Source organism: Mustela erminea, chromosome 12 (assembly GCF_009829155.1).
Source record: "Mustela erminea isolate mMusErm1 chromosome 12, mMusErm1.Pri, whole genome shotgun sequence".
NCBI classification, from domain to species: Eukaryota; Metazoa; Chordata; class Mammalia; order Carnivora; family Mustelidae; genus Mustela; species Mustela erminea.
This window is the reverse complement of record NC_045625.1, coordinates 31,203,627-31,222,797: the sequence shown is the minus strand read 5'-3', so window position 1 is coordinate 31,222,797 and position 19,171 is coordinate 31,203,627. Positions and strand designations below refer to the sequence as shown.

Here is a 19,171-nt window from a genome sequence, read left to right as displayed (position 1 = left end):
AACACTGCAATAAATGTAGGGGTCCATATATCTTTTCAAATTAGTGTTTTCTTTGGATAAACATCCAGTAGTGAAATTACCAAATCATCCAATAATCTTTTTTTTTAATTTCTGAGGAGAACCCATACTGTTTTCCACAGTGGCTGCACCAGTTTGCATTCCCACCAATAGTGCATGAGGGTTCCTTTTTCTCTACATCCTTGATGGCTGTCTCGGTCTACCCTCTGCTCTCCCAGCTACCAGGTCCTTTGCTCTGTGTCGTTAATGATCCTAGTGGGATAAACCCCTCCCTCTGATAGAATCTTCACTGCTCCCAGAGGGTGTCATTATTTATTTCCCAAAGGCACCTCTTTTACACTTTGACCTTCCCCCAACAACTCCCTCTACAACCTGTTACAGGGCCTTTCAAAAAGTAGTCCCAGTCCCCTGTGACAAGAGTTTGGGTCAGAGCCAGAAATTCTCAGTGCGTCATGTGTCATTTCTAACAAGCTTCCTAAGAGATTTTGTTTCGCATGTAAGTTGAAGAACCACAGCATTCGTGTACTTTGAAGGAGCATCTCTGTAAATCTCCCTCCTTCTCTCAAAGAAGTCTCACCCCTCCCCACGAGTGGCATCAGAGAGGGAGGTGGTCTATGGTCAGGGCCTCTCAGAGGCCAGAACAACAATATTTTAGAAAATGAAAAAAAAAAGTCAAAACAGCATTATAAAAATTGACATATTTTAAATGTGTGTACTCAATAAATATATATAGTGCAATGTTATTGGGCGATCCACGGGTTTATAAAATATACTATTTATAGTGCCCAACAGCTAACACGAGCTGGTCATAGAACACAATCTTAAAGTCGTATGTAATGACTTTTTTGGGGTGTGTGTGTGTGTGTGTGTGTGTGTGTGTGTGTGTTTAGTAGATCACTGTATGTCCTTGGCTATGTTAACCCCATTTTGAAATAACACCAAGTCTAAATTTGAGGCTGTTCTTAAACAGAGGCCTTGGCAGTATGGCCCTCCTGACGCTCACAGTGACTGGCCCTCTCCCTCATCTCTTCAAAAGTGGCACAAACCCCCTTCCTGGGACATAGTCCTAGGTTTGCTATGTGGTGAAAGAAACAAAGGTCCCTTGAAGGGTGAGTGCAGCCCACATAGGAGTAGATCAAGAATTAGCTGGCGGATTTGTGGACATTCACAAGGTGAGCACCCCCCAGATGCGCGCTTTTGTTCCAGGGAAACCCAGCAGACATCACCGACCCAGCCTCTGGAGCGAAAACCACCTCTGTGGAACCAGGTCAGGGTGCACTTTCCACTCTATGGCCGGCACCTGCTCGTTACCCCGTACCCTTCCCCATCTCAATGCTTTCAGCCTCGTCTCTACCATATTACAGGAAATCAGGATGGGATACTGTGTGAGCCTGCGCGACCCTCCTGGTGGCTGCTGAAACAACTAGTGATGGAGGGAGATGGGTGGGGGATGGGCTAGATGGGGGATGGGCTTGTTGGGATGAGCACTGGGTGTTGTGTGTACGTGATGCATCACTAAATTCTGCTTGAATCCCTAAATTCTACACCTGAAACCAATTCTGCACTGTTATGTTAACTAACTGGAAATTAAATAAAAGGCTGGAAAAAAAAAAAAAAAAAACTAGTGAGAGATTCTCAAAGAGGAATGGATAGGGCATAGTCATGAGTTCCTCATCATACTTCCCAGTAACACCCTGGGGGCCTGGGATTTGGTTTCAAGAGGTGAGATGGTGGAGTTCATCCCAGTTACATAAGTTAAATTTTCCCTCCACGCTCACCTTGCTTTAGTCAAGAAAATCTGGATCTTTACTACCAGTGACACTCACTAGAGAAAGGGAGTTGGGTATCATTCCCACTTTACGCTGTGAAAACCCGGGACTGAAATTTACACTACTTGGCAGACACTTGGAGCTGAGGTTGTTCCGTTTCATCCGTTTTCTCCCCAGGGAAAAATAAAAATCCTTTCCACACCTGAAGGCTTTCTGCTTTCCTACCATCATACCAAAGTGAAGCATCATCTCCTTGGCAACTTATGCCCAGGGTGAGAAAAGGTAAGCCCCTGAGCACATGGGTCCAGTGCCTCTGTGGGAGAGGGGTCTCCATAAACATATTCCTTCCTCTTCCCAAACAGACGTTCTGGCCTTACGTTCAATCCATAACTGTGTGGATTTATTTAGCTACAGTGTTATCTCCATTAAGCCACAAGTAAGAGACAATTCTCTGCTTTTATTTATAACCTGAAGGGATTATTTTTGAGTTAAGGCTTTAAGAATTCAGATCTATCAGGAAAGAACAGCTTGTGTAATGAACTTCCTGTTTTCATCATATTTGGACACCGAGCCTCCTTGTTGCCTGTTATTATTACCCAGTTAATATGAACTGCCTGGAGTTTATTTTTAGCTGCGTTGACTCTATTGTAAGGACTGCATAACTGCTTTCAAAATGAGAAAATGTAATTACGGGATCTAACACTAAGTTGGGGATATTCTTAGGTCCTTTCACAAGGCAGTGGCTTAAAAAATGAAAATAGACCATTTTAAATGGCTAAAGAAAACACAGTTATTTGATCCAAAATAGCCCATTGATCCTTTTACAAACTAAACACTTACTTCACAGAATAAAGTCTCATTTTTGTTTAAGTGACCTAAACATATGAATTTATTTCCAAGTTCATAGTGGGGAGGAGATTTGAGAAGGGAAGGGTTTAAGCATCATTTACCAAAAGAGCACAAGTTTAACACTGTGCTGAAAGTACCTAAACTCCTACCAGGAGGGTTAAAAGCTGAGGGCTGGGGAATGTGACTCTCGAGTCTCGAGTCTCGGCACAGCTTGGGTCACCATATTGCATGCATAAAGTGTCTCACTGAGTGATGTTGGGGGCAGGGAGGGACTCAGCACTCCAAGAGCTGCACAGGCTTGCCCTTCACATTCAGGGGTCTGGAATTAGTCCCTTGCGTGGCCCACTGCCTCCACGCCCACCTCCTCCAAGACTCCAGGTACTTGTACATCGCTATCTATCCGTTCAACAAAAAGGTGCATTTCCCCCTTATTGGGGGATTTGTTCAGAGATCCCCCATGGATGCTCAAATCCCCGAGTCTGGAACTAGATAGATACATGTATATACACACACATGTACCTATGATTAAAAGTTTAATTTGTAAATCAGGCACAGGAGGAGATTAACAATAGTAATAGTAAATAGTAATAGTAAAATAGAATACTTATAACAATATAGTGTAATGAAAGCTATGTGAATGTGGTCTGCCTCTCCAAATATCTCACTGCATGGTACTCACCCTTCTTTGAGTGTGGGAAATAATAAAATGTCCTCACGGTGAGATGAGGAGAATGACATGGGCATTGTATCATTGTGTGAGGTGACATCACACTACGTCAGAAGAGGGAGCATCTGCTTCCCTACCTCTGTAGTCACCGTGGACCGCTGACCATGGGAGGGTCAACCGAATCTGTGGACAGTGACACTGGATAGGAGGGGGGAACACTGTATTGTGCACTCAGAATGTGTTGGGCCCCATGAATGAAATGGGAAAGAAGACATTGTCTTTGCTCTAAGTGTGACAAATGCAATGGTAGAGAGAAGTCCAGGGGATTCTAGAAGCACTATTTGTACACCTATCCCAGACTGGACCAGAAGGGGACATCTTCTTGGAGGAGCAGATGTCTTAAGCTGAGTCCTGAGGTACAAGCTGGGCTTGTTCTGGAAAAAAAATGGCATTGTAAGCAGAGGAAGAAGCTGGGCAGAAAATCCAGATGTGAAAGGAATTGTGGTAAGGTCAGGTAGCATGACTGAAGGGAAGAGTGTAGAGAGAGAGAAATAGAATGAAGGCTGCTGGGTTAGGAGGCAGGGTGTGATAAACCATAGTAAATTCTTTTAGGTTTCTCCTGAGAGTAATGGGGACAAGTTACTATAAGGTTCCAAGGGGATTAATATATAATAAATATCACTGTGGTTCCATTGATGTATGAATGGCTAAACAGGATATGGTATATACATACAATGGAATGTTAGTCAGCCTTAAAAAGGACAGGAATGCTGACACATGCTACAACATGGATGAACTTTGAGGATGTTATGTTAAGTGAGGTAAGCCTGTCACAAAAGGACAAATACTGTATGATTCCATTCATATGAGGTCTCTAGAGCAGTCAGATTCATAGTCACAGAAAGTACAATGGTGGCTGCCAGGGGGTAGGGGAAAAGGGCATAGGGAGCTAATGTTTAATGGGTACAAAGTTTTGGTTTTGCAAGAAGAAAAGTCTTCTGGACATTGGTTGCATAGCTTTATGAATGTACATAATACCACTGAACCATACAAGTTAAAATGATTAAAATAGGCATTTCATGGTGTGTATATTTTACTACAAATTGTTAAGTTTTACTCAAAAAAAAAAAAATATATATATATATATATCACAGGGTGCCTAGGTGGCTCATTCAGGTAAGCGTGGCCCAATTCATGATCTCAGGATTGTGGGATCAAGCCCCAAGTGGGGCTCCATGCTCAGCGTGGAGTCTGCTTGAGATTCTCTCCCTCTCTCCCTCTCCTTCTGCCCCTCCCCCACTCGTACACACTCTCTCTCTTTCTAAAATAAATAAATAAATGAATTTTTAAAAAATGAGTATCATTGTGGTGGCTGGGTATATGTGTGTGTGTGTGTGTGTGTGTGTGTGCGTGCATGCGTGTATATACATATATAAATGTATAGACGTAAATATGTATATTTGTTATATTATAGGTATATATCTGTGTGTGTATATACACATATGTATGTATACATACACATACCTATATATGTACGTGTGTGTATATATGTATATATACATATATAGGTATGTATATATACGTACATACATATACACACACACATTGCAGTAGCCAGATTAATATATTGTTATCTAATATAGATATATAATATGTATTATCTACATATCCAGCTACCACAATGATAATTGGCCATATGTATGTATACGGACATATAGCTATAGATAGGTAGATTGATGTATGTGAGTACATCTGTATATGTGTGTGTGTACAGAGAGTGAGAGAGAGAGAGAGAACTGAAACGAAGAGGTGAGGACACCAATTAGGAAGCTGTTGCAATAGTACAGGAAGTGATCGAAGGGCCTGAATTTTAGGCTGTGTGAATAAAAAGAAAACAAAATCAAGGTTCATTTGGGCAGTAGAATAGGAAGACTGAGTACTGATTGTAAGTAAGCACTGAGAGAAAACTCATTTGCTAGATCTTTTCAAGGAACCCCTCCAAGCATGAAAAGAGACACAGATGCAGATAGATGTATAGATATCTCTCTCTCTATCTCTCTCTCTATATATACATATATATATATGTATATATAGAACATGTTGCTAGTGTCCTTCTTAAAATGTAGTACCACAAGTATATTAATATTTGATAACACCATAGTATATTGTTTATATAAAATAGTAAGTGTAGAATTAATTTTGAGTTGAGATTTATGTTATCAAACCATCAGCACTTGGACAACTCAGATTTAATCTGTCCAAAACCAAAGTCCTGATCTTCCTCCCACAGTGGTCCTCATCTAAGATATGGCAACTCCAACCTTCGCATTCCTTAACATACTTGCTCAGACCAAAACCTCATCTTTTTTCACAACTTCTATCCTATCAATCACCAATCCTGATGGCTCTACCCTCAAAATAGATCCAGAATCTGACCACTTCTCCCCATTCTCCCTCCTACAGACCAAGTCCCACATCTTCCTACTGTCTATTTTGCACAAAGCAATCAAGTGATGTATTTAAAATATATCAGATCCTATTACTCCTCTGCTCAAAACCCTCCATGTGTTCCCTGCCTCATTAAAACCCCTTAAAATGACCTGCATGATCTGGCTCTCTCCTCCCTCAGTGGGCTCAACTACCATCTTCCCGTGTTCCATTTCAGCCACATCCGTCTCCTTGCTTTCTTTGAACACGCCAAGCACACGCTTGCTTTGGGGTTTTGCACAAACTGTTCCCTCTCAACGGAAACTTTTCCCAGAGAGACTCACATAGCTCTCTCCTTCCAATCTCTGCTCAGATGCCACCTGGTCACACTATTTAAAATAGCAATTCCACCCTCACACCCTGTGCCCCCTATCTCTCCCTTACCTACTTGACTTTTCCCCATAGCACTTATCACCAACTGTCACACCATGCATTTTTTTTTTGTTATTATTGACTGTCTTCCCCCTCACCACACTAGAATTGAAACTCTGTAAAGGCAGAGAGTTCTGTCTGTTCCATTTACTGATATATCCTCAGCCCCTAAAATTGTCCTTGGACTATATTAGACTCATATACTGATGACAGAAGGAATGAATGAATGAATGAATGAATGAATGAATGAATGAGTCTTTTCCCAACTAGATATACTGGGGTCAGACCTACAAAAACAACTCTACTGTTCTATCCACCATCTTTCACTAATTTCTTCTTAGGATTTGGGCAAAAGGTATTGGCTTAATTTGATTATGAACCTTATGTCATAATTTCCTTAAATAGTAGAGCTGTAGATGCTATAATAAAATGGATCTCTTCAAGGCTTAAAAAAATCTATGAAGAACATTCTCATCTAATTTTGAATTTTAATGAATAGTTATAACGATGAGTAATTAATTTTGATATTTATAGAAAATGAAATGCATTTCTTCCTTTATGAAAATCTAGCACTTCAGGAACAACAGATTCTTGAAGAAAAAATCCTAATGAGATCATTAAAGTTGGAAGGACTGTACCAACCTAAGCCATAAAAGACACAGCAACTGAATGGACACCAAATGGTACCTTCCTGCTGTGCCCAACTCTGCTGTCTGAGCTCATCAATTCCTCTAATCTGTATGGAACTTCCAGTGGAGGAGTCCTAGGGGTAAAGCATGAGTTCCCTGGTACCTAAGGCACAAAGAGAAATGCCTGGTCTCTAACCCATGTTAAAAGCAAAGAAAATCTCATGTCATGAATTCCACAACAGGAATTTATCACATATATATTTTAATAATAGATTTTAGGTGACATAAGGCACAACATCCTCAACAATGACATTTGTTGAAAAATGCAAAAGCATTGTTCCACTGGGAAATTCTTGTATTGATTCTCACAAAGTCTGCAACCACTGAATTTTTAACCCAGTACAAGCATTTCTATCAGGTACAGAGGTAACCCAACCCCAATATGTTGCTTCCCAGTACCACAATGAATGACAAGAACAGAGATCAGAGTTCCTGGAAGGAGAAAGGAGAGACCATTTATTTTAAATTATTCCTCTCCAATATCATGTGTCCTAGGCGAGTTTTTGGCAAGTGCATAGTTACAAGTGGCTTCAGGATTGAATTTACCGACGAGTGCCTGAAGTGTCGATAGTCTATGCTGTTGATTATCCATAAGCTTTAAACACCAGATGTGCAGGAAGTGAGGCTGACATTCTGTTGTCAAATTTTTAGGAACCTAACTTGTATTCTTGCCATACCATTTCTGCACAAAGATAAGCTGCAGGGTTTCCTGCAGGTGACAGGGACAACAGAATGTCCTTCCAAATGGAGCTTGAATCCAATCACACACTTAGACACTCTTTGGAGGATACTGAGGTCCTTTTGAGGACCATGTTATTGCAGAAGATGATTTGGTCCAAGGCTGTTCTTAAAGCAGGTATAACCAATCAATCATTTCAACTATTTTTTAAAGTAAAATAAAATAACAACTAAACGAAACACCCTCCTTGTGGACCCAGTTGAACCAATATCTGGTAATCTCCTATGCCTGTCCCAAGGAGTTAGCATAGGGAGGAAGAAAGAAAGGGAGGAGGGAGGGAATGAAGGAAGGAAGGGAGGAAAGGAAGAGGGCAGGGGAGGAAGGAGGAAATGCTCCTACCGACCAGTGGAGTTGACTTCTTGGTTAATATGTTATCTGTATTATCTGATGTCAAGACGCATATGCCAAAAGCAGCATTTTCAGCTCTGATAGAGTTGATGCTAAGCTGCTCTTTCTAACAATAATTAGTCAGCAGGTTCAGCTGCTTCTTTTATAGTATTGTTTATTACAAAACATTACAAAAACATTGACAAAACTCAAAATAAAAGAAAGAAAAATCCACCCAAAATCCTGCCATCCTACAAACCAAACTGTTTACATTTTTTTCATGCTCCCTTTTAGTCCCTGTCCATATGCAGACAGAATTTTTGCAGTTGTAATCATAGCACAGACACAATTTTGTAGTCAGGTTTGTCTCAATTAGAGTTTTTAAAGCATTTTTCCAGTTTACTCCACCATCCTTGGTTCCACTACTAGGATCACTTCACCCTACTATCCTTACTGACCTCCTGTGGGATCCTAAATGGTGAGGAAGACTTTAGAAGAAGAAGAATCAACAGAATTAGGGGAAAGGGCTATTTTTAAATTCTCTGTTTAAGGATGGGGGGGTCTAGAATGAAACTTGTGTAGAAAGGAATTCTCTCACCCTTTGTTTGCTCCCATCACTGGAAACCTTTATGAAAATAACTCCATTTCCCCCACCATCAGGCATGTTTTTGTTATCTTAAGAAAGAACCCATGCAGGTATTTCCTCTTTACCTAGTTTGTTTTGAAGCCCTGCTTAGTATTTAGGACATAGGCGTGAATAGACATCTTTTCCTCCATCTGCTATAAGAATTTACATAACTTGGAATTTAAGTGTGGACACTAGATACTGAATCTATATGACCATGAGGGGAAATCCTCAAGTGTCAAAATCTTGAATATCTGGATGCATCATCTTACCTTTTCCTTTACAGCTTTGTAGTCACTGGTTTCTACCCCAGGCAGCACCTGACACTCATCATGACCGGAGCTGGCAAAACAAACAAACAAAAAACAGAGATAGATCCTAAGACCCTTGACTTTGTGAAGCAGGATCTCTGGGGCTTGGCTATGGACTGATGTTTAGTAACATCATACCCCATAAAATGTCAAAGGTCTTTCTTTCTTAATAATAGCTCTGATTATCATGCATTGTAGATTTTTATGGGGATGGAAGGGAAACTAGCTGTAGGGATTTTGAGAAGGGACGGTAATATGAAAGATGAGTACGGACTATAGAAGCTTTGTTGAAATTTCCTTCTTTAAGGGGCAGCTCCATGGCTCAGTCACTTAAGTGTTTAACTCTTGATTTTGGCTCAGATCATGATCTTAGGGTCATGGAGCCTGCTTAAGATTCTCTCTCTTCCTCTCCTTTTGCTCTTCCACTCTCCTACTGCTTGCCCATGCGTGCTTGTTCTCTCTCAAAAGAAATGAAGGAAGGAAGGAAGAAGATAGGTAAGAAGAAGGAAAGAAAGAAAAGAGGTTGCTTTCTTTGAGGCAGGTAGACCTAAAATGTGAATTATAGGCTCCAATAATCCTAGCAAGCATCACAAAGTCCCATGTTTTGGTCAGCTAACCTAACCTCAATTTTTTATACACAATCCTGAAACCCCAAAGGCCAAAGGATATCTGTTGGTGAAAATGTTGGGACAGCTTGTATCAAATCTTTGGGTTTTTTTTTTTTTTTTAAGTATAATACTTTGACCCTGGAAAGCTTTCATTTTTAATTCTGTATTCTATAGTGTTTTAATTTTAGCAAGCATGGATTCATGTATTGACTGGTTGATTTTATTTTAAGATGTATGTATGTATGTATGTATGTATGTATGTATTTGAGAAAGAGAGTGAGAGAGAGCATGAGAGGATAGAAGGTCAGAGGGAGAAGCAGACTCTCCGTGGAGCTGAGAGCCCAATGCAGGACTTGATCACGGGACTCAATCCCGGGACTCCAGGATCATGACCTGAGCTGAAGGCAGTTGCTTAACCAGCTGAGCCACCTGGGTGCCCTGATTTTTTTTTTTTAATTGAAGAATGGGTTATACAATATGTGGTCCTTTCAAAAAAAAAAAAAAAAAGAAAAGAAATTATTATACCTGTGGCCCAATTATTGTCCTGGAATCCAATTAGCAATCAGTCCCTCCTTTTCAAGTAAACAAAGAAGTTAGAGCAAAGGAGCAAAGGGGATATTTTCCTCTCTACGTACATTAGACAAAGAAGGAAAAAAGGTTTCCAGGAACAAATAACAATAACAACAACAAAAAAAAAAATCAAGGAAGAGAGGTACTACATAACCTAATATGTACAGTTTGTGATTCACCATCCAACTCCTATCTACAAACCAGGGAGCAATTTTGTTCCCGGGGAACAATTAGCAACGGAGTTATTTTGAGTTGTCATACCCAGGAGATGGGAGTACCACTGGCTTCTAGTGGGTAGAGGTTAGGGATGCTGCTAAACATCTTAAAATGGCACAGGATAGCCCTACCACAACAATTATCTGGCCCCAAATGGTCAGTAGTGCCAAGGCTGAGACACCTGCTGAGTGTGAACTGAATCGTAAGTAAAAAAATAAACCGGAGAGGCTCATACAAACCAGGTCATGGGAGGCCTTGAATTTTGTGTCAGGGAGTTTGGATTTTTTTCATTGTATTTTTATTTGTTTTACTTTATTCTCACTATGAATGAGAGCCACTGAGGGGAAATTATCTGATTTGAATTTGGATTTTAAGTATATCACTCCGAGGGCAGTCTGACAGGTAAATTGGAGGAGGCCATAACTGGAGACAGAGAAAGTCCTTAAGATGCTATTATAAAGGCTCAGAGAGAAATGCAGGGGCCTGGGCTAGCACAGTGCCAGGAGGGACTAAGCGAGAAAGGGACAGCATACAACCAGAATGCAAGAGTCAGCAGGTGTCAGGAAGTGAATGGAGATGAGGTGGGCAGGGAGGACTCCAGGATAACTCCCAGATTTCTCTTTCAGATGACTGGATGCATAATGGTTAGATAACAGGAAGGAAATTTTATGGGAGAAAAAAATAACATCTCTAGATAAAAGTTTCACAAAATTATTCTTTGGAAGAGATAAAAGAGGTAATAGAATTGACTCGTTCAACAAATATTTTTATAGTCATTATCTGTAGAAAATAGTTGTTACCTAAAGCTCGTTAGCTCCTTATGCAAGAAAGCAATTCGAGTGAGCCTTCAGTCTTTCAATTTAGGAAGAAATTTGATGTTATTTTGAGGAAGTCTCTAAGAGCCTTAATGGTTCTCTAATTTCAGGAGCTAGAGAGTTTCCCTTTTTGAACCTAGAGTCAACTACACTTAGGGTTCATCTTGAGGGAACCATACCTGTGGAGTTAATTAAGGTAAATAGGTTGGCAAGGACTTCAGCCAACTACTCAAGCAAGATCAAAATATTTCTGTCAGCAAAGATTTTCTTCTGGAGCTCCTTTCAGTCTTGAAAGACTGGACTTTTTTTAGAGTTGACGAAAATAATGGAGTCTGGCTATGGAGAACACTGGAGACAACAAAATGCAGAGATACAGAGTTGAAATTGAGTTGATTGGTTTAGTACTCAATCCATGCATATGATTTTGAATTTCCTTGTACTGAAGTAACACCAAAGATAAAGTCACAAATCCATATGGCTGGTGTCCCTGAGGTCGAGCACAAAATATTCCAGAACAGTTTATGTAATTTAATTTTTGTAAAGGATATGTTGTTTTTAGAAGAACTGTAACTAAAATGAGTCTTTGGATGACCTGATCTCTTGTTATATTTGAGATAATATCTTGACAATATGTCTTGGAATTTTCTTCTTTCTGATCTCTTTTATGAAGCAAGAGATAAAATAACTTCTTCTTGAATAGTCCAGCAACATAAATACTATAACCACAGTTTGTTAATATTATAAATAGTTATTTTTTAAGACTTGCAGAATAAAATATGTGCTATAAATTCTTTGTTATCATAAATTTACTTACTCACTTCAGTTTAGCCTTATCCCTAAAATCTCACTGATTAAGTTATGTGTAGGGACAGATACAAGGACAATTTTGAAAGTTCAGATTAAGTTTAAGGGAAAAATATTTACTTTCCACCAGTCTAAAATATCCAACTCAAGGTTGTAGATAAGCTCTGAAGAGCTAATTCTTCAATCATCAATAATGCTGCCTCTGGTTGGAAATGTAAGTGAAAGTCCACAGATTTATGCCACAGCCTGCCATTTACCATTATTGGACTGTGATTATAAATGAGTTTGACCAGATATTTTCCTCTTTGATTCAGACAGTTATTCCTGGAGAAGTGCCTTAAAAGGAAGAATCTGACAATTGCTGTTTTCTGATAGATGGAGCGCTGGTGGAACTGCTGCCAATCCTGGCATTCAAGTCCCTTGAAATTATGTCAGCTAACGCATACTTAGAAAACATAAAGTTCAGAAGGCTGCCAAATTACCGTATGATTTGAAGTATCAGTATGTACATTGTAGGAAAAACGTATGTGTTAAAACCCAAACCAGTCTTGCCAGGAGCCGGATTAGGCCATAAATTCCATAGCCTATAAATTTAATTTTTACTCAGTAAGTGCCTTCTATGGGCTGGCCACCACGTGAGAAGTTTTCATTACAAAGTATCTCCATTCATCTCTGCAACAATCCTTTGAAATAATCACTGTGGTCTCCCGTTTACAGACGAAGAAGAGCTGAAGTCCAAAGTCATCCTTCTTATATTTGTTGGTGCCAGGATTTACTCCAGGTCTCCTGACAATAAATCTACCCTTTGGCATTATACCATTCTCCCTCCTAAAACTTCAATTTCAGGATATCAAGCTTGGTGTGTTGATCTGAGTTCATCATTTTCCTTCCCAATTAAGCTCCTTCTGTTGAAAACTCACTGTCCCTCTTGTCTCCATGACCAATCAACTGTCAGTTCCTATGAATCCTGTCTTCAAATTCCTTGCTATTCAGTGTACTCCTTGGGCCAGCGTCATCGGTACCACTTGGGATCTTGTTATAAATGCAACATCACAGGCCCCACTCAAACATACCAAACCAGAACCTGCATTTTTATAAGATTCCCAATGATTCATACAATGAAGTTTGAAAAGTATGTCTCTAGGCTAAGTGACCCCTCTCCATTCCTGCTACCACCATTAATCAGCAGGTTCCCAGTGTCTCTGATCCAGAGTGTTTAATAATCCCTTAACTAGTCTTCATCCCTTTGGGTCTCTCCCTAATTCTTCACCACCCAATTCCTATTCATAAACCAGCAACATGTTGACTTTTGCAAAGAAAAAATTGAGTCACTCTCCTCCATCCCCTGACTCAAAAGCCTCCATTCACTCCTCAAAACTTATGAAAAATAATAACAATATTTAACAATGACATACTTTGTGCCATATCTAAGTTCTTAACATAAACTAACTCTTTTGCTCCTTACATCAACTATGAAATTGGTACTATTACATCCATTTTAGAGATGAGAAAACTGAGACTGAGTGAAGTTAAATAACTTGCCCAAGGTCATGAAACTAGTAAAGCGCAAAGGCAGGATTAAATCTCCCCCAGACTCTTCAGGCTGGAGTCAAACGTCCTCCACAGTTACATTAAAAATGAAGGGAGGATTTCTGTCCAAGCATCCACTCTTTGCCAGAAACTTAGCTAGAAATGTCCACTTGACTGTCCCTGACAACAACCACACAGCAAGGTTTTTGATGTTATTATTCCAGTTTTTACAGATGAAACTAGGAACTAGAGAAAACTGAAGAACCAAAGTTCAGTTAGCTCCAGGTCAATATAATTCCTACTCTATAGTTTTACTATTCCTTCCACATTGGAAGTGTTCCCTATATCTTTAGGTGCCCAGATTTGACTATCTTTTAAGACCAGTATAAATCTTACACACAAATTTTTCCCCTTTCCTCCAATTTAGAAATATTCTTACCTTCCTCTGAAAACTTAATATATCTTTACCTCCTTTTTCCTTTGGTGCTACTTTCTATTTTTTATGGTTATCTCTGTATATGTATAATGAGGTTTATGTATGAGCATTTTTAGAATACTGGACTCTACTTCCATTCAGTAACTCTGATTATTGTTCCTGAAGTTTTAGAAGATTAATCTAAGGAGACAAACTAAATTAGAACCATGATATCAATAAAATTTACATAAATGCATGAACAGAAAAAAATATAAGTGTGATCATTCAGAGTTGAAATAAGAGTTATTATCCTGGATAAGGCAGAATTTGAAAAACAGGCAAAAATTTACATTTACTATTTAATCTCTTCCTACAAAATCAAGCAAATCCCTGTTATGAATTGATTTTCATGCAAGATGTTTTCTGGATTTTTCACCAACTCATCAGTTATTTTCTGTCTCTTTGCTTACATCTTTCATTCTCTTATATTTTTCCTGACAGCTATCACCTATAACAAACAATCCTTTCAGATAGCTCCATTCTGATAATAATTCCAAAATTACCTCACTATAATTCCAACCTTTTCTTAATACCTGACATCAATCATTCCAACAAATAGCCCACTTTAGATTAAAAGAGGTATGAAGGATGGACATTGGGGAGGGTATGTGCTATGGTGAGTGCTATGAAATGTGTAAGCCTGATGATTCACAGACCTGTACCCCTGGGGCAAATAATAAATTATATTTTAGTAATAATATAAATAAATCAAATAAATAAATAAATGAAGGGTACAAAGGGAAGAGAAGAGACTTGGTTTAAATATTCTCTTAAGGAATTTTGTTGTAGTAGTTCCTGCAACACTAAAAATCCATTGGCAAGTAAGTTTAGAAGTTTACCAACCCATGTTAATTATATTGGAATTTTTTTAAAAAAAGTTTATCAACCCATTATTTTTCCAAGATAAAGTCACATACTAGATTGTCAGCCAAATAATAAAATTTACACACTGCTATTTATACTTATTTATCATTATTACTGATATCCAACAAAGAGCTTTATAGTCCAGAGCTGAATGTACTTTTATAGCTCAATAAGTATTAGCATACTGGCAACAACCAAGAAACTTTCATTTCCTCTTTTACTGATGTTGACTCTTAAATCTAAATAAAGGTCAGTCTTAATTATTCCAGTAATTCCTTTTTTAAAAAGTGTACTTTAAAAAGCAGAGCTCTGAAGTGTATTTCCAAAGGTGTTCTAAGATTTACTTTAAGAGGAGGCTATAGTATGCAGCTTTAACCTAAATCCTTTTCAGAAAGAGCATCTCACACTTGTTTCCATGGAACATCTTATAGAACAAACTGTAAGGTATTTGTTTTAAGCCAAAGGAATCCTCAAAAGCCAAAAACAAACTTCAGACATATTGCATTTTTTTTCTATTCTGCTCAGAAGATAATTGGAGCTAAGTGAAGTGTCATACACAGTGTCATAAACCACAAAAGGCCTTGGAGTTTATATCATTTAATGGCGCTAGAATATATATCCCAGGAGAGGGGGCCCCTTGACTTTTATTGTTCACTGCAGATGGTCCAGCATCTAGCACAAGGCCTACAATTTAATATTTGCCTAACAAATACTTGTTGAGTAAATGAACAAACTCCCTTCATTTCACAGATGAGGAAACTGGAAGCCACGCAGTCAAGTGACCTAACCAAAGTGGCACAGTAACTTTGAAGCTGTCCCAGCACTAGAACTTCAGGCTACAATCCCTCATTTGGTATCGTTTCCACTGGTTGCAACATAAGCAAATGCAGGCGTCAGGTAGAGAGAGAAAGAATTGAAAGCATGAAAATAAAATAGAAGCTTGGAGACTTTTTTCCAATATTTCATCAGAGGCTAAAAACAAAATTATAATTGTAAATAGCATTGGGAAGGCAATAATTTAAAAAAAAATTTTTTTAATTAAAACTCTTCCAAGACCAAACAAACAAAACCCCACCTGTCTGACTGATGGCCAAAAGAGCAATTACAGAGATTTTTTTTTTAAGTCAGTTTTTAATAACAAACATTGCAGGTTAGCTATAAAACTGAAAACTAGACCAAATATAATTTGAGAAAGACTTTGAAAAGGACTCCAAAGGCAATAAAACACTTTTTATGATACGTTTTTTAAAAAACTGGGCTGAAGAATCTGAATAACAATTTAATGATCAGGGTCTAAAATAGGTACACTTATCAAAAGATCAGATAGCAAATTGGGTAAATGAATCTTTTCTCTTGGTCTTCCTGAGGGGGAAAAAAAAGGCCAGAAGGGAGGTTCTTGCACCATAAATATTTTTGAAACATACAAGTCAGGCCTACTGTATCAAATAATGGCAAATGTCAGTGAGTGAGCAGGAAAGGGACAAAGAGGTTTCAATGTATATAAAGTACATATTTATGCAACTGAAGAGGAAAAGCTACCCTCAAACCTCTATCAGGACACCATACCTACACAGGGAAAGGACACAGAAATTCCTTAAAGGAATCTGCCTCGATATGATGCTGCAGCCAAAAATTCTACTAAAATACTATTAAAGAGCATCAGGTAAAGGGAAACAGGCAGAAAACTCACCTATTTCTATTTAACACTGTGGCTTATCCATGCTAGAAGAAAACATACATTTCTGCCTACTGGTGTTAAGAATAATATAATTCTCTGGTGGCTTAGTTAAGCAACTCCCATGATCTTAGGGTCCTGGGATCAAGCCCTCATCAGGCTCCATGATCAGCAGGGAGTCTGCTTCTCCCTCTCCCTCTGTCCCTCCCCTCTGCTTGTGCTTTTTCTTTCAGACAAATAAATAAAATATTTTTTAAAGTATAATATAATAGAACTATACTGGAAAAAGAAAAAAAAGAAGGACTCATGGTCAAGGAGACTATGGAATTAATGTAGAATATCAAGGCAAAGTCTATGCTCTTGAGAGTTGTACTTAACCTAGAAATTCCACAATCTCTCTGGGCAGTCTATTCCTGTATGTGGATGTAGCTACCATTTTACTAAGCACTTCATCACGCGCCAACCATTGTGTTAACCAATTTATAGCCATTAAATTCATAATAAATTTATATCTCAATTTCATATCTCTTTTAAACTTCAAACTAATATGAACATGGAAGTATTATGATCCCCCACTTTAAAGATAAATAGACTGAGGTTTATATAGATTAAAAATGTGTCCTTTTCACGCCACAGATAAGAGTCTGGATATGAACTGTGACTGGTCAGACTTCTATATTGAGGTTTTATCCAACCTACCCTCAGTTTTCCAAAGTAGGAGCAGGTCTCCCACACCAGACCTGCACAAATCTTGCTAACATCATGTAGCCTACTCCTGTTCTCTTCTGAAAATGGCCCCATCTGCTATGCCCTTGGCAGGAATCTATCCAAAGTGGATCCACAAGTATGGCAGTGTGCAAGCAGCTGCAGTAGGAGCCAGCACCATTCCAAAGTGGTTCCTGCCCCAGGGAAGGGGAAGATAACCACTCACATCAGTTTGAATATGGCTCCACCAGTGAGCTGGGGCAGACATCCAGTCTGACAACAGACCCCACCCACCAATGAAAGTCTCCCATGGGACAACACAGTGAGAGCACTCTGCAGGTTGGTGCAACCACAGTTCTGGAAAACAGTTGGTCTAACCCAACTGAAGCCCAAGGTCAACCCAGATGCCCATTAACAACACAGGGACCAAACACCATCCATAACAGGCAAATAAAGCCATTGTAGAAGACTGGACTGAAGGCAAATGCAGCTCAGCCACAATAGTAGGGTGCATATAACACACACACGAGACCCCTGAAGCACCAGGTTCTGGTGAACAGGGGATACTGCACTACAGGCCACCACAGGCCCTCTTCACCATAAGGCCACTACCTGCAAAAGCAGGGGATGTTGCTGACTTTCCTAACACACAAAACAGACACAGAGAGTTAGACAAAATGAAGAGACAGAGGAATATATTCCAAATGAAAGAATAGGATAAAAATCACAACAAGAAAGCTTAAGGAAACAGAGGTAAGAAATATGTCTGATATAGAATTTAAAGTAATGGTCATAACATACTCACTGGACTTGAGAAGAATGGAGGACTTCAGTGAGACCCTTAACAAAGAGAAAGAAAACATAAAAAATAATCAATCAGAGGTACTTGAGTGGCTCAGTCTGTTAAGCATCTGACTCTTGGTTTTGGTTTAGGTCGTGATCTCAGGGTTGTGAGACCAAGCCCCATGTCAGGCTCCATGTTCAGTGAGGAGTCTACTTGAGATTCTCTCTCTCCCTCTCCTTCTGACCCTCCCCCCACCCTCATTTTCTCTGTCTCTTAAGAAAAAAAAAACAAAAAACAAAAAAAAATCAGAGATGAAGAACTCAATAGTGGAAATCAAAAATACAGTAATGGGAATAAGTAATAGACTACTGGAAGCAGAATAATGGATCAGCAACCTGAACAACAGAGTAATAGAAAGCAATCAAGCTGAATTGGAGAAAGAAAAAGATTAATTAAAAAGAGAGAAAGAGAGAATAGATTAAGAGAACTCAGTAACACCATCAAATGTAAAAACATTCACATTATAGGAATCCACAAAGGAGAAGAGAGAGAAAGGGGGACAGAAAATGTATTTGAAGAAATAATAGCTGAAAAATTCCCAAATCTGGGGCAGGAAACAGTATACATGGAAGTATATACAAAGCCAAGATAGCAACATTTATATTGGACAAAATGACTTTAAAACAAAGAAGATAAGAAGAGACAAAAGAAGGACACTACATAATCATAAAGGGAACAATCCAACAAGGAGATAAAACAATTGTAAATATGCACCCAACACAGGAGCACCCAAATACATAAAGCACCTATTAACAAACATGAAGGAAGTAACTGACAGAATTACCATAACAGTAAGGACTTTAACACTTGCTTAGATCAATCCATAGTTCATTCAAACAAAAAATCAATAAGGGAACAGTGGCTTTGAATGCTACATTGGACCAGATGGATCTAACAGATAGAGCGAGAACATTCCATCATACAACAGTAGTATACAATTCTTTTCAAGTACACATGGAACATTCTCCAGAATAGATCACATGTTAGGCCAAAAAGCAAGTCTCAACAAACTCAAAAAGACTAAATTCATACCATGCATCTTTTCCAATCACAACATTATGAAGCTAGAAATAAACCACAGGAAAAAAAAATCTGGAAAGAACACAAATACATAGAGGCTGGGGTACCTGGGTGGCTAAGTCAGCTAAGCATTTGCCTTTGGCTCAGGTCATGATCTTAGGGCCCTGGGATCAAGCCCCATGTCAGGTTTCC

At 38.9% G+C, this 19,171-nt stretch overlaps 1 long non-coding RNA gene across 1 annotated transcript in view; it reads right to left on the bottom strand.

The window, feature by feature from the left end:
- LOC116570639 overlaps nt 1–19,171 on the bottom strand; it is a 355,418-nt gene that overhangs the window by 256,830 nt on the left and 79,417 nt on the right. Inside the window, exons 2-3 of the long non-coding RNA XR_004277503.1 lie at nt 17,921–17,955; nt 8,815–8,884 (exon numbers count right to left, since the gene is read on the bottom strand). This is a non-coding gene — a long non-coding RNA (uncharacterized LOC116570639). The remainder of the gene's footprint in view (nt 1–8,814; nt 8,885–17,920; nt 17,956–19,171) is intronic.